Genomic DNA, 16288 nt, shown 5'->3' on the forward strand with positions numbered 1-16288 from the left:
CCTGAGGTCTAGTCTCCCAATATTGCAGACTGGGATAAACCATGATCAGGAGGCCCTTGCAATGAAACACGTGAAATCCTTGGCACGTCGACTTAGTCTCGGAGAACTTTGTCAAAAGCATATTGTTTGGCTCCGGCAAATACGGCAATAAAGACAGGGCATTACTCCAGTCCTAAAGTGGAGATGCATCACGTGCGACGGGAAACACCTGGTGCGTGCGTGCTCCCTCGGGGGGGAATGAGGCGCGGGGCGGTGCCAGGGTCAACAGGTGGATGCAAATGCACTCCAGAAAAGGCCATCGAGGGTTGAGTGTTAATGAGAGACAAGTGCTTTTTCTGCTCTGGGTTGCTCTCATCTTGAAACAGTCACTTCTGGTTCTCATTCAGCCAGAGTAGTTAACCCTTCCATGCGTGACTTGAGGGGCCTCACACAGATTTAGTTAATGGCTCTTTCTGCCGTCTTTGTGAAACTCTGCTTATTTGGTTTCAAAGAGGTAGATCTAGCTCGGGTTCCAATGAATATGTAAAGGAAGGATGTGGGTTTAACCTGTCCAATATTTGACCCGTCATTTTAGAATGAGCTTAACGTGTTTATTGGTAAGTTTAAGCACAGCGCTCATAAAGACTAATGACCAGGACTTTTTAACACAACTAAATAAATGAACATGTCAATTAAGAAATAAATATAGATTGGGTAATACAAAATGAACCTCAATCATTGGTTCTAATACTGCTTATTACACGACCACACACTAAATACACCAACGACTTGACTCACAATATTGATTTAAAATGTTTTAATTTACTTAAAATTGATTGTATTGCTTCTGCAAAGAAAAAATATATAGTCAAACAATGGCTGAACCGCAGTGGTAGCACTGATCAAGGATTCTGTAACTGTCCATATCCATTCATGTTTTATTTTCCATTAACCGTTTTTTATACACTGCCAGAGCCCATGCCCTGTTCCTGTCTTTCTTCTTCTGTGGTACCCTTTAGTGTCTTCCTGGGTGTTTCTCAATGTCGAGGAAGGCTCCTCCAGAGCCACTATTTCAAGGATGCTATGTCATCGAGTCCCGCCGAAGGACTGTTCCAATGTCCAGGATCCTTGGAATTCTACCGAGGCCGGCGTCCTTCGTTACGGGAAATTTCAAGGCTGCACATGTGTATCCTCCGCGGTCTTACAATCCCCACAATGCTTTGCGCACGGACCAATCTCCAAAATCTTTGGCGGAAATCGCACTCCATTTAAGGCGGGGCCTCGCATTAGACGCACACCTGTTAGCCTGTTAGCCTGTTCCACAATTCTTCATTTTCCGAGGCTAGGAAGGATTCTTTCCTCGCTTCTGAAGGACCTGACTCGGAAGACATGTCCTACCAAGGAAGCGTCCTTGACATTGAGAAACACCCTTTGGCCATTTCTCAATGTCGAGTAGAGCTGCTGCAGAGCCACTATTTCAAGTATACTACTACTCAATAACGTAGTATACTTGAAATGGTGGCTCTCCAGCAGCTCTACTCGACATTGAAAAACGGCCCCTGTCTGTCTTCTGCTGTACCCTTTAGTGTTTACTTCCTGTCGGTCTTCTTCTGTTGTACCCTTTAGTGTTTACTTCCTGTCGGTCTTCTTCTGCTGCTGCTGTACCCTTTAGTGTTTACTTCCTGTCGGTCTTCTTCTGTTGATTTCTCTGACGTCCAGCTCTCTGTCTTTTAACATGTTTCCTTCTCTTGTGCACTCCTTTTCTTCATTAGGGACAGTTTAGCCATCACAAATTTGAAGTTTCTTGCTTTTCGAGTTTTCAACCAAGCTGTGTAATAAGAGTTATAATATAAGGGAATCATTAAAATGGCTTTGGATGTACATGGACCCAGAGCGTGCTTACACAGAAGGCACATTGTGGTCAGAGATATTCCCACCATAGGCTCCAACAACTTAACCATAACATCTTCTTCGGATGTGGCTACTGTCTCTGACAAATATTCAATGGAACCACAAGCAAACACAACATGTGATTTAATGTGAAAGAGGAGAGGTCACGAGACATACCGCATGCATGTCTTTTTTTCTTTACCACCCCAAATCCATCCCCAAAGCGATATAAACCAAACCTGTTGAAATGTTAACGGCACATGGCTTTTTGTACAAAGTCTCAGTTGAGAATCCACAGTGGGCTACTGTGCTGCACAGCGGAGGGACAGTAGGACCACGGCACTTCTGGGAGTTTTCAGACCACCATAGTACTTCTCCTCTGTGCTGGGTCAGTTGAGCGTGAGCTGATGGAGTTAAAACCCAGGGCCTTGTTATTCCTGCTGTTATTAATCTTTGCTTTGAACTGAAAAAGTATGTCCAGACTGAGAGGCACGTGTTTGCTTTTGTATGCCACATGTCCGATGTTTCAACACCTACTGTACATCAGGCATTTTATGGGCGACCAAGGGTTGGTGGAGCTGAGGCTGCTCGGTTTTTGGCTGCACAATATGTTGTTGGGGACTTTTAGAAAAAACATGGATTGACTGAGTTTATTTTCATAAAGCAAAAATGTAAATGATCATTATAAATAATAGATCTAGACAAATAGTTATAAAGTTGTTGCAGATTCATAAAAAAAATTAAAAAAATAAAAATACATTTTTTAACAATAAGACTTTTGTCAATTTGATAAGAATGTTTTTTAATTTTTTTATCTTTCAGAAATGTCTAATGTATTTAAATAAACATAGACCATTAAGATGAATACAGATTTAAGCTTTATGCCCCAATATCATAAAGCCTACCTTTTCTCAGTGTGAGGTATATATAGAATGTACTATGGTTAATCATCGTAGAGGTGATAGGATAAAATGAAAAATAAAAGTCAATATGAAGTTTAACAGTTAATTTGCTCAAGGCAAGGGAAGTTTATGTATATAGCACCTTTCAACACAAGGCAATTCAAAGTGCTTTACAAAAATGAAAGACATTAAGAAAATGGCATTTAAAATCAGTCATTAAAAAGAAAATGTAATAAAATAAACATTAAAAGAAAAAAATACATGGATAAAAGTTACAGTGCAGACTAAGATATGAATAGTTCAATTAAGAGCAGCGACAAAAAGAAAAGTCTTCAGCCTGGATTTAAAAGTAGTCAGAGTTGCAGCGGACCTGCAGGTTTCTGGGAGTTTGTTCCAGATATTTGGAGCATAATAACTGAACGCTGCTTCTCCATGTTTGGTTCTGACTCTGGGGACAGAAAGCTGACCCGTCCCTGAAGACCTGAGAGATCTGGATGGTTCATAATCTAGCAGGAGATCAGAAATGTATTTTGGGTCCAAACCATTCACAGCTTTATAAACAGCAGCAGTATTTTGAAATCTATTCTTTGACACACAGGAAGCCAGTGTAAAGACTTCAGAACAGGAGTGATGTGATCCACTTTCTTAGTGTTAGTGAGGACTCGAGCAGCGGTGTTCTGAATCAGCTGCAGCTTTCTAATAGATGTTTTAGTGAGACCTGTGAAGACACCATTGCAGTAGTCCAGTCTACTGAAGATAAAAGCATGGACAAGTTTTTCCAAATCCTGCTGTGACATCAGTCTTTTAATCCTATATATGTTCTTTAGGTGATAGTAAGCTGATTTAGTAACTCAGGAACATTATTAATGAACAAAGGCAAGAGATGAAAGAGAGAAACTCGTTGTTGATGTCGATTCTGGTGAGTTCTGAAGAGTTTGATCCCAACGCAAACACATTCTTACAGACATGGTTGGTGTGTTTCTTGCTTAGTTTATCCCTAACCTAGAGTTTAGTGCAAATGAACAAAAACCACAGTGTGATCAAACTCTCACATTTGACGCATGAGTGAAATTCCCTGCTTCTTTAGTCTGAAAGCACCTTCTGGACACTTTCTAAGGCAAGATGTCGTCTTTCAGATCATTCTGATATATTAAGGATTTTTCCGATTGACTGCATTCAACATTTTTTATTTTCTATCTTTTGTGTGTTACGTCTCTGTTACCCATTGTCAACTCTGCCCATTTTATATATTGTATTAATGAAAAGGAGATGTTTTCTTCATTTGAATGAGTTTTTCCTACTTAAAAATAACCATTTTGTGAATCGGATTGTCTACAGTGTATTTTATTATTCATTTGTAAACAGTCATTCATGTTTGTTTATATGTACAAACGGTTAAGCCCTCTGTGAGGTCTTTTGTTTTATTGAGCTATATGAATAACATTTGAATTGACAAGTATTCATTGTCTTCCCATGAACTGAAATGTTTTGGTATAAATCACCACAGCCCATCTAAATTAGTTTAACAAGCCCGATGTTCACACACTCAGACAACACTCTGGCACTATAAACACAAAGTGAATCAATGAATGGATGTGCATCACCCTACATGACACCCACACAACCCAAATGGAGGTTTTGCATGTCAGGAGCAGCTGGGGGTTTACAGAGAGACACCTGTGCAGATTAAGCTCCGGTGTCAGGTTCAGTTTGGTTCTCCCAGCGGCCCCGAGCGTAGACTGATAAATGACTCTCTGCTCTCTGAATGCATAGCTCACTGACACACATCTCACAGACATGCTGCTCTGATTTCACAGTGGAAGTGGCCTGGATAGACCTAGATTCAAAATAAAGCGGTTAGGTCATCAATGCAGATCTAGGAGACGGGACTGCCTAAGTTAAAAATGGATTTGTCGTAGTCTCGTGCCTTTTTTTAAAACTCAGTTGTTATTAAATGTCTGGGATATTTTCCATCCAAGTCTACACACGTTTGCTGGGAGTGCATCCTTAAGTGAATGAATGGGAAACATATTACAGAAAGTTAATGTCTATATATATATATATCTTCTTTTTTTTTAAAGGATGGAAGAGTTCGATCCAAGAGGAACATTTCCAGAAAAAACTAGTGGATTAAGAATTATTAAGATGTATTTATTTTAGTTGTAATTAGATGATTACATTTGAGGATTAGCATTTTTTTGGTATTTCCTGGTTTCCTGGTTTTTGATATTAGATATTTGCAGTACCAAACAATACTTTTATTTCCTAAATGTTGATTAAATATGTTTGTGACACATTGGAATAATAGCCTTAGCCATCATATTTGGCACACCTAATATTCACAAGCTAAAAATGTGGATATGCCATATGTCATGTTGTAAATTGGTTATGGGCTATGTAAATAATATTGACTTGAATGTCTTGTGTAGGCCTGACAAAGGTTAACCTTGTGACCCGTCGGGCATCAGTTGCAGCAGACTTAAGATTTCTAATAAAACAATTCACACTTGTGAAAAAACTTATTTTAACCAACGGTAAATGACTACTTCCTGGATACGTGCAAGTGTTGGTGAGTTGTTCAAACTCTTTAAATTAAAACAATAAAGAGAGACAGGAAGTATGAGTATGGGGTTGAAATGCAACAACAGCCCCCGACCAGATTTAAAGACAGATCGTTACGGTTGCATGGCATTTGTTTTAAACCACTGGGCCTCCGGGCTCTGCTTTTGACGCTTTTCTTGGTGGAAAAAAAAACAACAGCTGCGTTGAATGACTTTGTGCTGTGGCATCAATAATGCATGATAAACCACGGGGGTGGCATCTTCACATAATCCACACAAGAAGAGCTGACAACATATTAAATCAAACAATGCTTAGCTGAGCATTCAAACCATTTTCTTCTTTGATTCCCTGCTCAAATATTTGCAAAATGTTGTTGCTGAAACAAATCTGTCAATTTCCTGAGCCTGGCATGATGCATACCATGCGGTCAATTTCATAATTCCTGTTAAACAACAACACGTACTGTAAGCATTTCTTAACAGCTTTGTTTCCCAAAATAGAAAGAAATGCACGTCCTGTCCTACAGTGTGAGTTACCATCCCTAGTGTCCAGAGACAGAAAGATGTGGATCTCCTAATAATATGTCATTAGTGGCTGAATACGTGTGATGACAACAGACAGTGATGGATGACAATTCAACCCAAGTCAATATGTCCTCTCAACTATTTCTCTGGTGACCATTACTGTGTTTACTTCCTGCACATATTCCCCCAAGGAAAAGTTGCATCTTGTGATTTATTGGAGGACTTTGTGCTGGCAGCTGACGAAGAAAAACAACAGAAACTAAGGTTAGGTCTTTATTGCAGTAATAAGTCAACCATCACCAAAGGCAACATATGTATATGATTGTATGTGACCACTATACGTTCAAAGGACTGCTATGGACTACCATCTTAGTTTAATCAGAAATCATGTTCCTTTTGTATCAAACATGTTTTTTTATAAACTTTTCGATTTTGGGATTGTATTCGTTATAATGTTCAGATAAACCTTCAACATAAAACAAACAATATAACCACAACTTTAAACCAGAGTTTAAAATTACAATTTGTCAAAAACTACAGATGGTATTGGGTACTCAAATGACCACCATCACATTCACTGAGCTAACATTAAAAGTACAAAACTGATCTCAAACCCCGGACTGAACTGGAAGTGGAAATGCAAGAGAATCTCTGAAAGAGAATTGAATTCAGTGCCAGGTCACATTAATAATACACTAACAGTCTTAGGGTTTGAACTGGAAAATTCAAAGCTGGTAGGAGTTTTAGCCCCCTGAAGTGGGGTTTTCCATCTATATTTATTTATATTTGTCCAATATGTCACTGTCACAAGTGCTGGTGTGACCAAGTCCTTTGAAAGGCAAATGGTTATACACATAAGGAGGAATGTGTGACTAGAGTAAAGTACAAGATAGCATTATGATACAGTCATGAAGAACACATTTTATGGATTAAGACATGACTAACATTTCCTTTGTCTCTGAACATTATTTGGTTTAAAACTGTCACCAAGTCGTCCGTAAGAATTCCAGACAAGTCTCTTGTCGTACTGATGGACTTCATATTGACAGCCATGTCTGGCTCTGCATGGGAAACAAACTTTACGCTTCCCATACCATCCCTAAAATATCTCCTAAAGTTAGTTAATCTGTTTAGTCACGGTATATCTTTCAGGTTATAAAAATGTGCTGCTGTCACATCCTATAATCCCAACATCAGGAAATAAAAAAAAAGCCTATCCTTTGCATAATTTGTTTTAAAATGTATACTCTTTGTTTTAGAGCTCCAGATAATTTCACAAACACTTTATTTGACTTTGGGGTTAAAACACTGAACTTCTTTGTAGTGCTAGCGGGCATTAAGGACGCCTCGCAGCAGCACAACCCAGCCAGCTATAAACCATAGAAGACTGTGAAAAAGGAGAAGAGAGGGGTATAAGTTCCTTGACTAACGGCATTACGGTGAATGGTTAAGTGAATAGTTTGGGACGACACATGTGCTATGCGAACAATTCTCCTTCCCGTCGCAGTTCAAGGCTGATACGCTATAAAAGGAGACATGTGAGACGCTGGGCTTCTGCAGCGGGAGCTAACACGACGAGCCACTCGCAGCATAAATCGAGTCTGTGATGATGTCATTCCTGTGAGAGCCGAGGCCATAAATGAAAAATTACACAGCATGAGAGCAGCCCCGAGAGTATACTCCTCGTGTAACGTCTTAATTTTTATGTTTGCAACGTGAAGAGACGGAGAGAAGCTTCCTCCAGGGTTCGGTCCTGCTGGATCTGCTGTTCCAGTACGTAGTTAGGAGCACATCTGGTTTAGATGCGGAGCTAAGACTGTGGCAAATCATGGCTCGTTGTGATTCAAAATTTAATTTAAAATAGACCGTGTTTATTATGTATTCTGAATGTTTACGATATGGGCATAAATACAACTGGGGTTGTGTTTAATTCTAAAATAAATGATGACCGAAAGCAGCCCCCTCTTACCGCCTGTGTATCACGCTACTGACACCGGGGTGATAATTCACATATCGGTCAAACAAAAAATATTTCGTCCAACAGCATTGTGTACATTACATCATCGAGATTACAAAGTGTGGAAGACAATCCAAGTCTAATCAACAATGAGGCACCACTCCACAAAATAGAAGCAAGACTCAAAGTTGAAGTTACATTTATCTTGAGGCAAAAACTTATGAAACAGAAACATCTCAGAGGATGTAGTCATCTGTAAAAAGGCACAGCAGTTTGTATTGTAGCAAAAACATGCATCCGTATACGCCAAGCCCTTAAGCAGCTATTACCAATACTGTATATAATATCATAACATATCAAATGACAATGTAAAGAAGTCACAATGCATGTTGCTTTGCAGGTAGTGCACAGAACAATGTATAAAGTAACCTTAATAAGAATCTGCAGCTGTTCAGAACTCTCTACTGAGTGTTTGGCTCATTGGTGAGCTGTCACCCTCTAAAAGACATCTTGTGGAAAAAAACTAAAAGCCCACTGTGCATTACCTGCTCAGCAGAGAGCAGACAGACATGGACAGAGACTGTGGCCGTTTCACAATCGCGAGGATGCTTGCTTGGTAGCACACATGTCTTCCGAGTCACTTCCTTCAGAAGCGAGGCAAGAATCCTTCCTGGCATTCGGAAAACGAAGAGTGGAACAGGCTAGCTGCAGGTGTGCGTCATATGAGAGGCCCCGCCTTACATTTTCCGCCACAGATTTGGGGAAATTGGTCCGTGCGCAAAGCATTGTGGGGATTTGAAGGATGCGACGTCTACCCATGTGCAGCCTCGAAATTACCTCCAAACCAAGGACACGGCCTTGGTGGAATTCCAAGTATGCTGGAGATTGGAACAGTCCTTCGGCGGCACTCGATGACGTAGCATCCTTGAAATATTGGCTTGGAAGCCAGTTTCCTCGCGATTGAGAAATGGCCTATAACTGGTGAACATAGTGGAGCACTTAGCAGTTAATGAGCCAGATATTTTCTTCAGGAGTTGGTAGAGACCAAAAACAGAGATAAAAAGTCAAAAATATTGACTGATGCATGTCAATTAGAAACAGTTCATTATTTCGATTTAATAATGTAATTATATGTCAATGTTGTGTTCAGTAGTGGAACAAAAGTCAGTTATTGAAGGTTTAACCATTTTTAACTCATGCTATGTTAAAAGGCAAGGCTGGCAATATTCTACATGTTTGGTGCTGTAAACAAATTCCACAAAAATAAAAAAAAAACTAGGCCGTCTTTCAATCCTATCTGGCTTTGTTTGCTACCTGGTCTGTGACAGTTAAGACAGGTACTATATTTTGATTAATTGTTATAAAAGATAAGAATAACTAACCAAAAGAGATTGGGCACTGTAACGTTGAGCAAATGAAGTCTTAGGAGAAGACTACACATGTAATGTAATGTGAACTATTTGATGTCATTTTAAAGTATTTTCAGGACAAAATCAACTGCAGTAGGAGCGTTTATCGTAATATGGAACATGTCAGCCAGTTTCAAAAGTGTAGCTCATTGTTTTAATAATTCTGTGATGGATATATAATCAGGCTTTGGATTCAGAGGCAGTATTTTTATTCGATTCAAGATTATCACCAGACTTTTGTCTGATGTAACAAACAGGTGTTATAGTAACTAAGAGATCTGAAGGGACCTGGTAATGTCACAGCACAGTGAAACAGCTGGTGCGTGTGTATTATATGAGTTTATTATGAATTATGAGTCATCCTATCCTCTTCTGTTAAACTCACAATCACCAATTAGAGGAAGAAAGAGCTCTAAAATACATCGTTTATAACTTCCAGTAGTGCCGACTTAATTTTTTTCCCAAATGAACCTGTCTGCTCGAGTTAGGCCTCAGCGTACAGTTCAGAGGACGACCCAGCGGGCGAGCCCCCCCCACAACAGAGTCTGGCCTTTGAACGGATTTGAAGCAGCCCCGATGACACGGAGGGGGCAGGAAGTAGAAGAGTGATGGCGGTGCTCTTTAACACCGTAATCCCATTGTCAATTTTAAGGGATTAATGTTCTTTCATCAGGGTCCGAGTTGTTTATGTGTGTGTGAGTGCATGTGTGTCTGTGACGTGTGTGTATGTGTATGTATGTGTGTACAGTTTACAGGACATACTGCGGTTAAAGTTGAACCAAAACAATGAGAGGCTCACAGTCACACAGGTCACTCTCTGTAAACCTTTGACACTCCCTATTGCTGTGTGGGACATTTTTGTGTTTTACCAACAATAGTCTGAAAGCAGGAAAGAGCGGGGATGCCAAAAATAGTGTGCGAGGACCAGACATGACCCCGAAGGAAATTCTTCATGTTCCTCCTGTGGAGGTCCAGGAATGGAAAAAAAAAAGAAACATTTTAAAATAATTTGAGCTTTAGTTTCGTTTGCATATTGCAATATTTGTTGCATGCAGAGTTGCATTGCAGCAAGAAGGAAACATATAAATACATTAAGGTACTACCACCGTGTGTGTGTGTGTGTGTGTGTGTGTGTGTGTGTGTGTGTGTGTGTGTGTGTGTGTGTGTGTGTGTGTGTGTGTGTGGCTAATTAATCACACAGTACTGACACAGTTAAAATGGGGGAAATGACTGCGCTTCTCCAGGAACAACACAGAAAGAAATGGGTGTGTGCTCCGTAATTGATTCCTCATTTTTACAGACTTCAAAAGCAAGCAAAGGTTGTTTTTTTTTAAATCAGATTACAGTTCTGGACGATTCCAAAGTTATCAGCCAAATTATGAAAAGTTAGGAGGAGCCCAGATTCTCCTCTCAACGCTGGGAATATAATGACCTTATGCTAATAATGCTATAAAAACGACAGATAATACACTCCCCTCAGGGTTTCAAGCAATGCTGTTTTGGGTTAGATGTTCTTTCATGTCTTTGGGATTGTTTTACATTTATTAAAAAAGAAAGCAAACTTTTGGAATGAGGAAACTCCGAGAGGACAGTCTCGTATATTGAATTCCCATTTTATCACTTAGTTTACATAGTTTTAAATATCAGCCATAGCAAACATCTGTCATCCATTCAAAGTATTTAGTTAACAGGGATTTAGGGCTAAACAAAAGCTGTGGTGCAGAGACGGGGTTGCATGTCAGAGTTAGTTTTGGATCCACGAGGTACAGGTCATGACGCTGTTATTTAGAGAGTAGATATTTTGTAAAAGTGAGCAGATATTGCACTCTGATGTTCGAGATAAAGCTTGTTGGACACGGTTACAGTGTTTATGTGATCTTTAATATGGACTAAGTGTATTTATGTTGATTGGGATTTGATTTCCTGACTGATTTAACGAAGCCTCTGCTCATACTGGACGACAGTCAGCGTCCGCTTGTTCACTCTTTATTTTTTGGAAATCCCACTGGGGGCCTGGCCTAGATGAACATTGTTATCCTTATTATGAAAAGTATTTTTGCATTTCTGCTGAGAAACTTTCATGTTTCAAGGGCATGATTAATGATTAAGAAGGAAAACTTCTCATCTTTGAAGCTATTAGAGACATCAAAGCTATTCAGCGTATTGTTGAACTCTGCTTTAGGATATGAACTAACACTTAAGTGCGTTAAAGAGAGTCTCAGAGTGTGAAGAAAAATGGAAAGTAAATTGGAAGCTGTCAAAATTGTATTTACTCATTGTGTTAGCATTCAGTTGGGTTTCAATACATTCGATTGGACAGACTGTATTGATCCTATATCGGGAAATAGTTTTGTGTTAACAGCATGTGAAAAAAAGGTATTGCACGAGAGTTAAAAATATAATAAAATGGAAAGTAAATTCAGACCAACGGTAGAAGGCTAAATATCTATAGATTATCAAATAATAAGATAAATAACTATACTGTATCTTAATCAAGTGCACATTTGAATTGACTATCATTTCTTGAGATTTCCCTGTGTCTTTATGGAACTACCAAAGAAAAAACAAATCCATAAACAAGAAGGTCCAACGTTACATTGATAAGATTCAAATGTATGCTCCAAAAGCGCTCATCCGAAATATTGTGTAAAAGTGAGTGGATGTCTTAAAGCCTAACAATACATCCTTAAATTGTAAGAGCAGATTAATCCAAATTAAACCAGGTGTGACCAAAGAGAAAAACAAGTCCCACCGTTTTATTCCAGACAATAATATCTTTGTCTGTACATTTACATGACAGGTGTTTCATTTGTACGATATTCTCAATGTTTCCTTTACCTGAAAACTGACTTTATTTCAGAGAAATCATGTTTTTTCTGGCAAATGTCGGCATTATAGAGAAGGCTGTTATTACTACAACGCCCATGAGCCTCACCATAGGTGCTCCATAGAAGAAGCCAGTCAGAGGCACGAAGCCCACCTGTTGCAAATTGTAAAAAGATTAATTGCAGTTTTAAATGAATAATGTAGGAATGTTACCACAGTTGCCAAAAACATCCAGAAAGTATTTATTTAACCTGCTTGGGTGAGTTTTTCCACTAACCCCACCCCCCAAAAACACACAGGTGTAACCTAGAGCTTCAACTCGTTGTTAGCCGTGAATTAAATAGTATTTAATTAAGTTGTTTCTAAAGGCAGCTTGAGAGTTGTAGTTCACTTATCTCCATATACTTATTTATGTCACTTATTACTTTTATTTTTAAAAGGAGTTCCAGTTTGTAAAAACAAAGATCTACCATTTCTGAATAAGCCAAGTTGCGAACATCATAGATTTGGAGCAATGCTTTTATTTAATGCTGTAACCCTCCTGTTGTCTTCGGGTCAAATCTGACCGATTTACTACTTTCATCAATCATAACTTTTTTGTTTCACATTCGATTGCATTAAGGCTTTATGATATCCTTCACAGTAGATATTTGAACATATTAAATTGTTGATCACCACTTTCATTGCATTTTGGATGATTTAGTCAACTTTGTAACACCCATGGTGTTCCCTGTCAAAAATGACCGCCATAAAGAAAAGGAATTAGTAACCATCCGGATCAGATCAAACACACACACAGGCTACTCTAGATGTGTCCCCCCCTTATGTGCCCATCCCCCCACATGGATCACACACAGAACAATGTGACATTTCCCGCTCTTATGTGCCCATCCCCCGACATGGATCACACACAGAACAAGGAGACATTTCCCGCTCTTATGTGCCCATCCCCCCACATGGATCACACCTGGCACACTCAATACATGTTCAGTGTCTATTCACTGCAGTTTTTCATGTATACCAGTAGTCTGATACAATATGTACAGTTTGAAAGGGTGTTAAATGAAATTTGGTGATGATTAATGGTTTTTGTGTTAATGTAATAGCAGTTAAAACAGGACCGGTCAAATTTGACCGCGAACACCAAAGTAAGGGGGGAGAAACGAAGACAATAGGAGGGTTAAGATGCATTGTAGATGTACATTTGTTGACACAAGGAACTGATGCAGACTAATACTTGCATGCAACATTAGTTTCTGTATCAATAATAGCTGAATATGGGAAGAAGGCTCTTGGCCACAGTTTGATCATAAGGCTGACCTGAGACCCTGGAAAGCTTCTAAACTTTGCTTGTCTCTACTTTTTTTTAGTCTTGCACAAAGACAGTTGGTATTTTCCCAAACCCAAGATAACTAACAACAGACTCCATTAAGTGTTTCTCTTGAATCCACATGGTGCCCACAAGCATCCGCACTCACGCCGGAATGTGTTTTTGATCCAAAACAAAAGAGGCAAACTAAGGTTCCCGTCTGATAAAACTTACATAAAAAAATAGGTTTGATAGTTGCCCAAAGGTTAGAGACACCCGAGCCCACCCTAAAACCTTCGCCCAGGTAGGGGTCCTGGAGAATGGAAGTTTGAAAGAAATTCATATGATCCATCACCCACTTTTATTGTCAGTTTGAACAACCTTGGAGCAATTTAAATACCACAGCTTGAGTTTAGCCTCTCACACAATTTGGAAGATTTAGATCTGAATGTGCAGAGTAGCATTCCAAACAATCATCAAATGACTATCAAGCTTCTTTAAAAACAATGTGCTGGATAGTGCAAGTAAAGCAAATCCAATATGAGGCAAAAAGGCCATTATTTATAGCGGGGGTCTATCTAAACTTTGAGTTACAGCATAAAAGATCATTAAAAACAATTTATTTTAGCCCTTCAGTTAAATCCATCAAACTGCTAATTGGCCACCAGCAGTAACCCTATAATAAGACTAAATTACCGTTTGTTTCACCACATTCATCCAGCCTGACATCATGTTTATGTGACCTGATTTTGTTTTGAAAGGAGAGTTATTTTGTTCAGCAGCAAGTGATGTAAAAACACAGCTGGGTGGACGGATGCTAAAAGCAGTTAAGGCTTTTCACAACAATCAAAGACATTTGACCACTTGGGATGCAATACTTATAGGCATGGGAAAATATTAACATCTTAACCTAAACTTTATCAAATAACAAGTATTGTAATTGTATCACAGATAGGACACGTGGTTTTAGGGTGCATTTTTTTAAAGTGAAAAACAATCAAAGAATCTTAAATATAAGTTCAAATAGCAACATTTTGAGAATATGTTCTTATATACACGTGTTTAATTGCTATTATCAGAATATCCACAATTATTCCCACTGTGGAAATTCAGGCGGTTCAACATATTGTGAATGTTTTTCACTTAACAATCTTATATCTCCCAATACTTAGTCATTTCTGAGACTCATAATACCCTTTAGAGCTGTGTCGAAATCTCAAATGCTTGCTGCCATTGTCCTGTCACTTGTTTAGCATGGGACACACCAATCATTTCGATTTTTATAAAGACCAATCCATCCATCTGCAGGTTTTCTTTGGGCATCGAGCGGCGTAAATATCTAAGTCTCTATGAGAGAAGCTAACTAAAAAAAAAAGAAGCATGAAAGCACTTCCTCTTTGGTCCAAAACTGTAATTAAGTTCCCTACATCAATGTGTTTTTCAGAACAGGACTGATTTGCATGGTTGGATTTAAGAGTTGAGCTCATCTAAGTAGTCATCAATAAAAATAATTGCAGAGCTTTAACAATCTGTAGATGCACACAAACACACAGAGTGCTTCATATCCTCTCTCATACACACGATACCACGTTTGGGTCAGAACGTCACCCTTAAACTAGGGAGCCGTTTCCCCAGGGCACGATGTAATAAAAGCACAGTTTGAGATCACTTCCACATCGAACATAAACGTGCGGTTAACGATCATATCTTCTCCGCGTTTCCACTATTCTTCGCCATCATGAACCAATCTAAACCAAGCTGGGGAATGTTCCCTGGAATGACAATTACACGAACAAAGAGGAACCTGTGCAATGAACCAAAAGAAAATGGGAAGAGTGAGCTGTTGCCAGAATCTGTAACTAACTATAGCAGCATTTTACGCAAAAAAAAGAAGTTGTTTACAATATTAGCAAGGGTGTGTTTGAGTCTACTATGATGCAATTGTTTCCTGATATGAACACCTGTATCTCTCCCCACAGGTCACTTACTTGTTTTGTCTCTAATATCCCTGAGTCCTTAATTAAATAACCCAAATGGGATTAGTATGGAGGTCTTTGAGGTCACGTGTTCCCTGCCTCAGGGGTGAAATATCGAGTCACGGTGCTTCTTTTGATCAGTGCAATCAAAATCAACTTTGGAGTTGTCGCCGTGTCGGATTTCCAAGAACAAAAGCTTCCGCATGGCTTCATCTCCGTAGTGAACACCCAGGGACTCCCTTATCACCACAACACGTGTTACGAAATCCTTATTGATAACCGTTCAGCTGTTGTTTGATGTCTATGAGGTATTACATCTTTTAATGACCAGATTTGCGTACATTCATTTAACTAAGGTAAGCACATGGCCGTATCTACCATTGAGGTCACCGAGGTCCGGACCTCGGTAATATTTTTCGAGCTGTGTATACAAAACTTGTGAAATAATTGCACTAAACGGGGTTCTTTGTAGTACTTCCATTTACTGCCGATGGGGGCGCTGCATAACTACGTAGCCTCGATTAAAGCAAACAGAAGAAGACGACATGCATCAACCTATCAACCATAGGTATCAACAAACCACCGCAGCCCGGACTTGTACCGGAGCAGCGAAGGAGTGATGAAGTATCTAGAGATCTGAGTCCAGCGGGCTGCTTGTGTTTCTGTTCATCAGGACATCATATGACCAGCAGATCCTGTCTGAACAATCTACGTTAGTCAGTGGACGTCCGACAACATGCACACTATCTTATATTGCAGCTATAGGCTGTTATACTTTGGTTTAAATTACGTGAATAAACTAGCTAGAAAGCTAAAGTTAATTACATTCATCCAATGTCAGAAGGATTACATTTTAACAAACGTTAAAATGCTTTTCTTTCATTTCAATTAGAGTAAAACAATGGAGATATAAAATTGTATTGTTTTCTTTTTACACTGACTCAGATATAATGA

This window comes from Notothenia coriiceps, unplaced genomic scaffold (assembly GCF_000735185.1).
Source record: "Notothenia coriiceps isolate Sejong01 unplaced genomic scaffold, NC01 NC01_scaffold00024667, whole genome shotgun sequence".
NCBI lineage: Eukaryota > Metazoa > Chordata > Actinopteri > Perciformes > Nototheniidae > Notothenia > Notothenia coriiceps.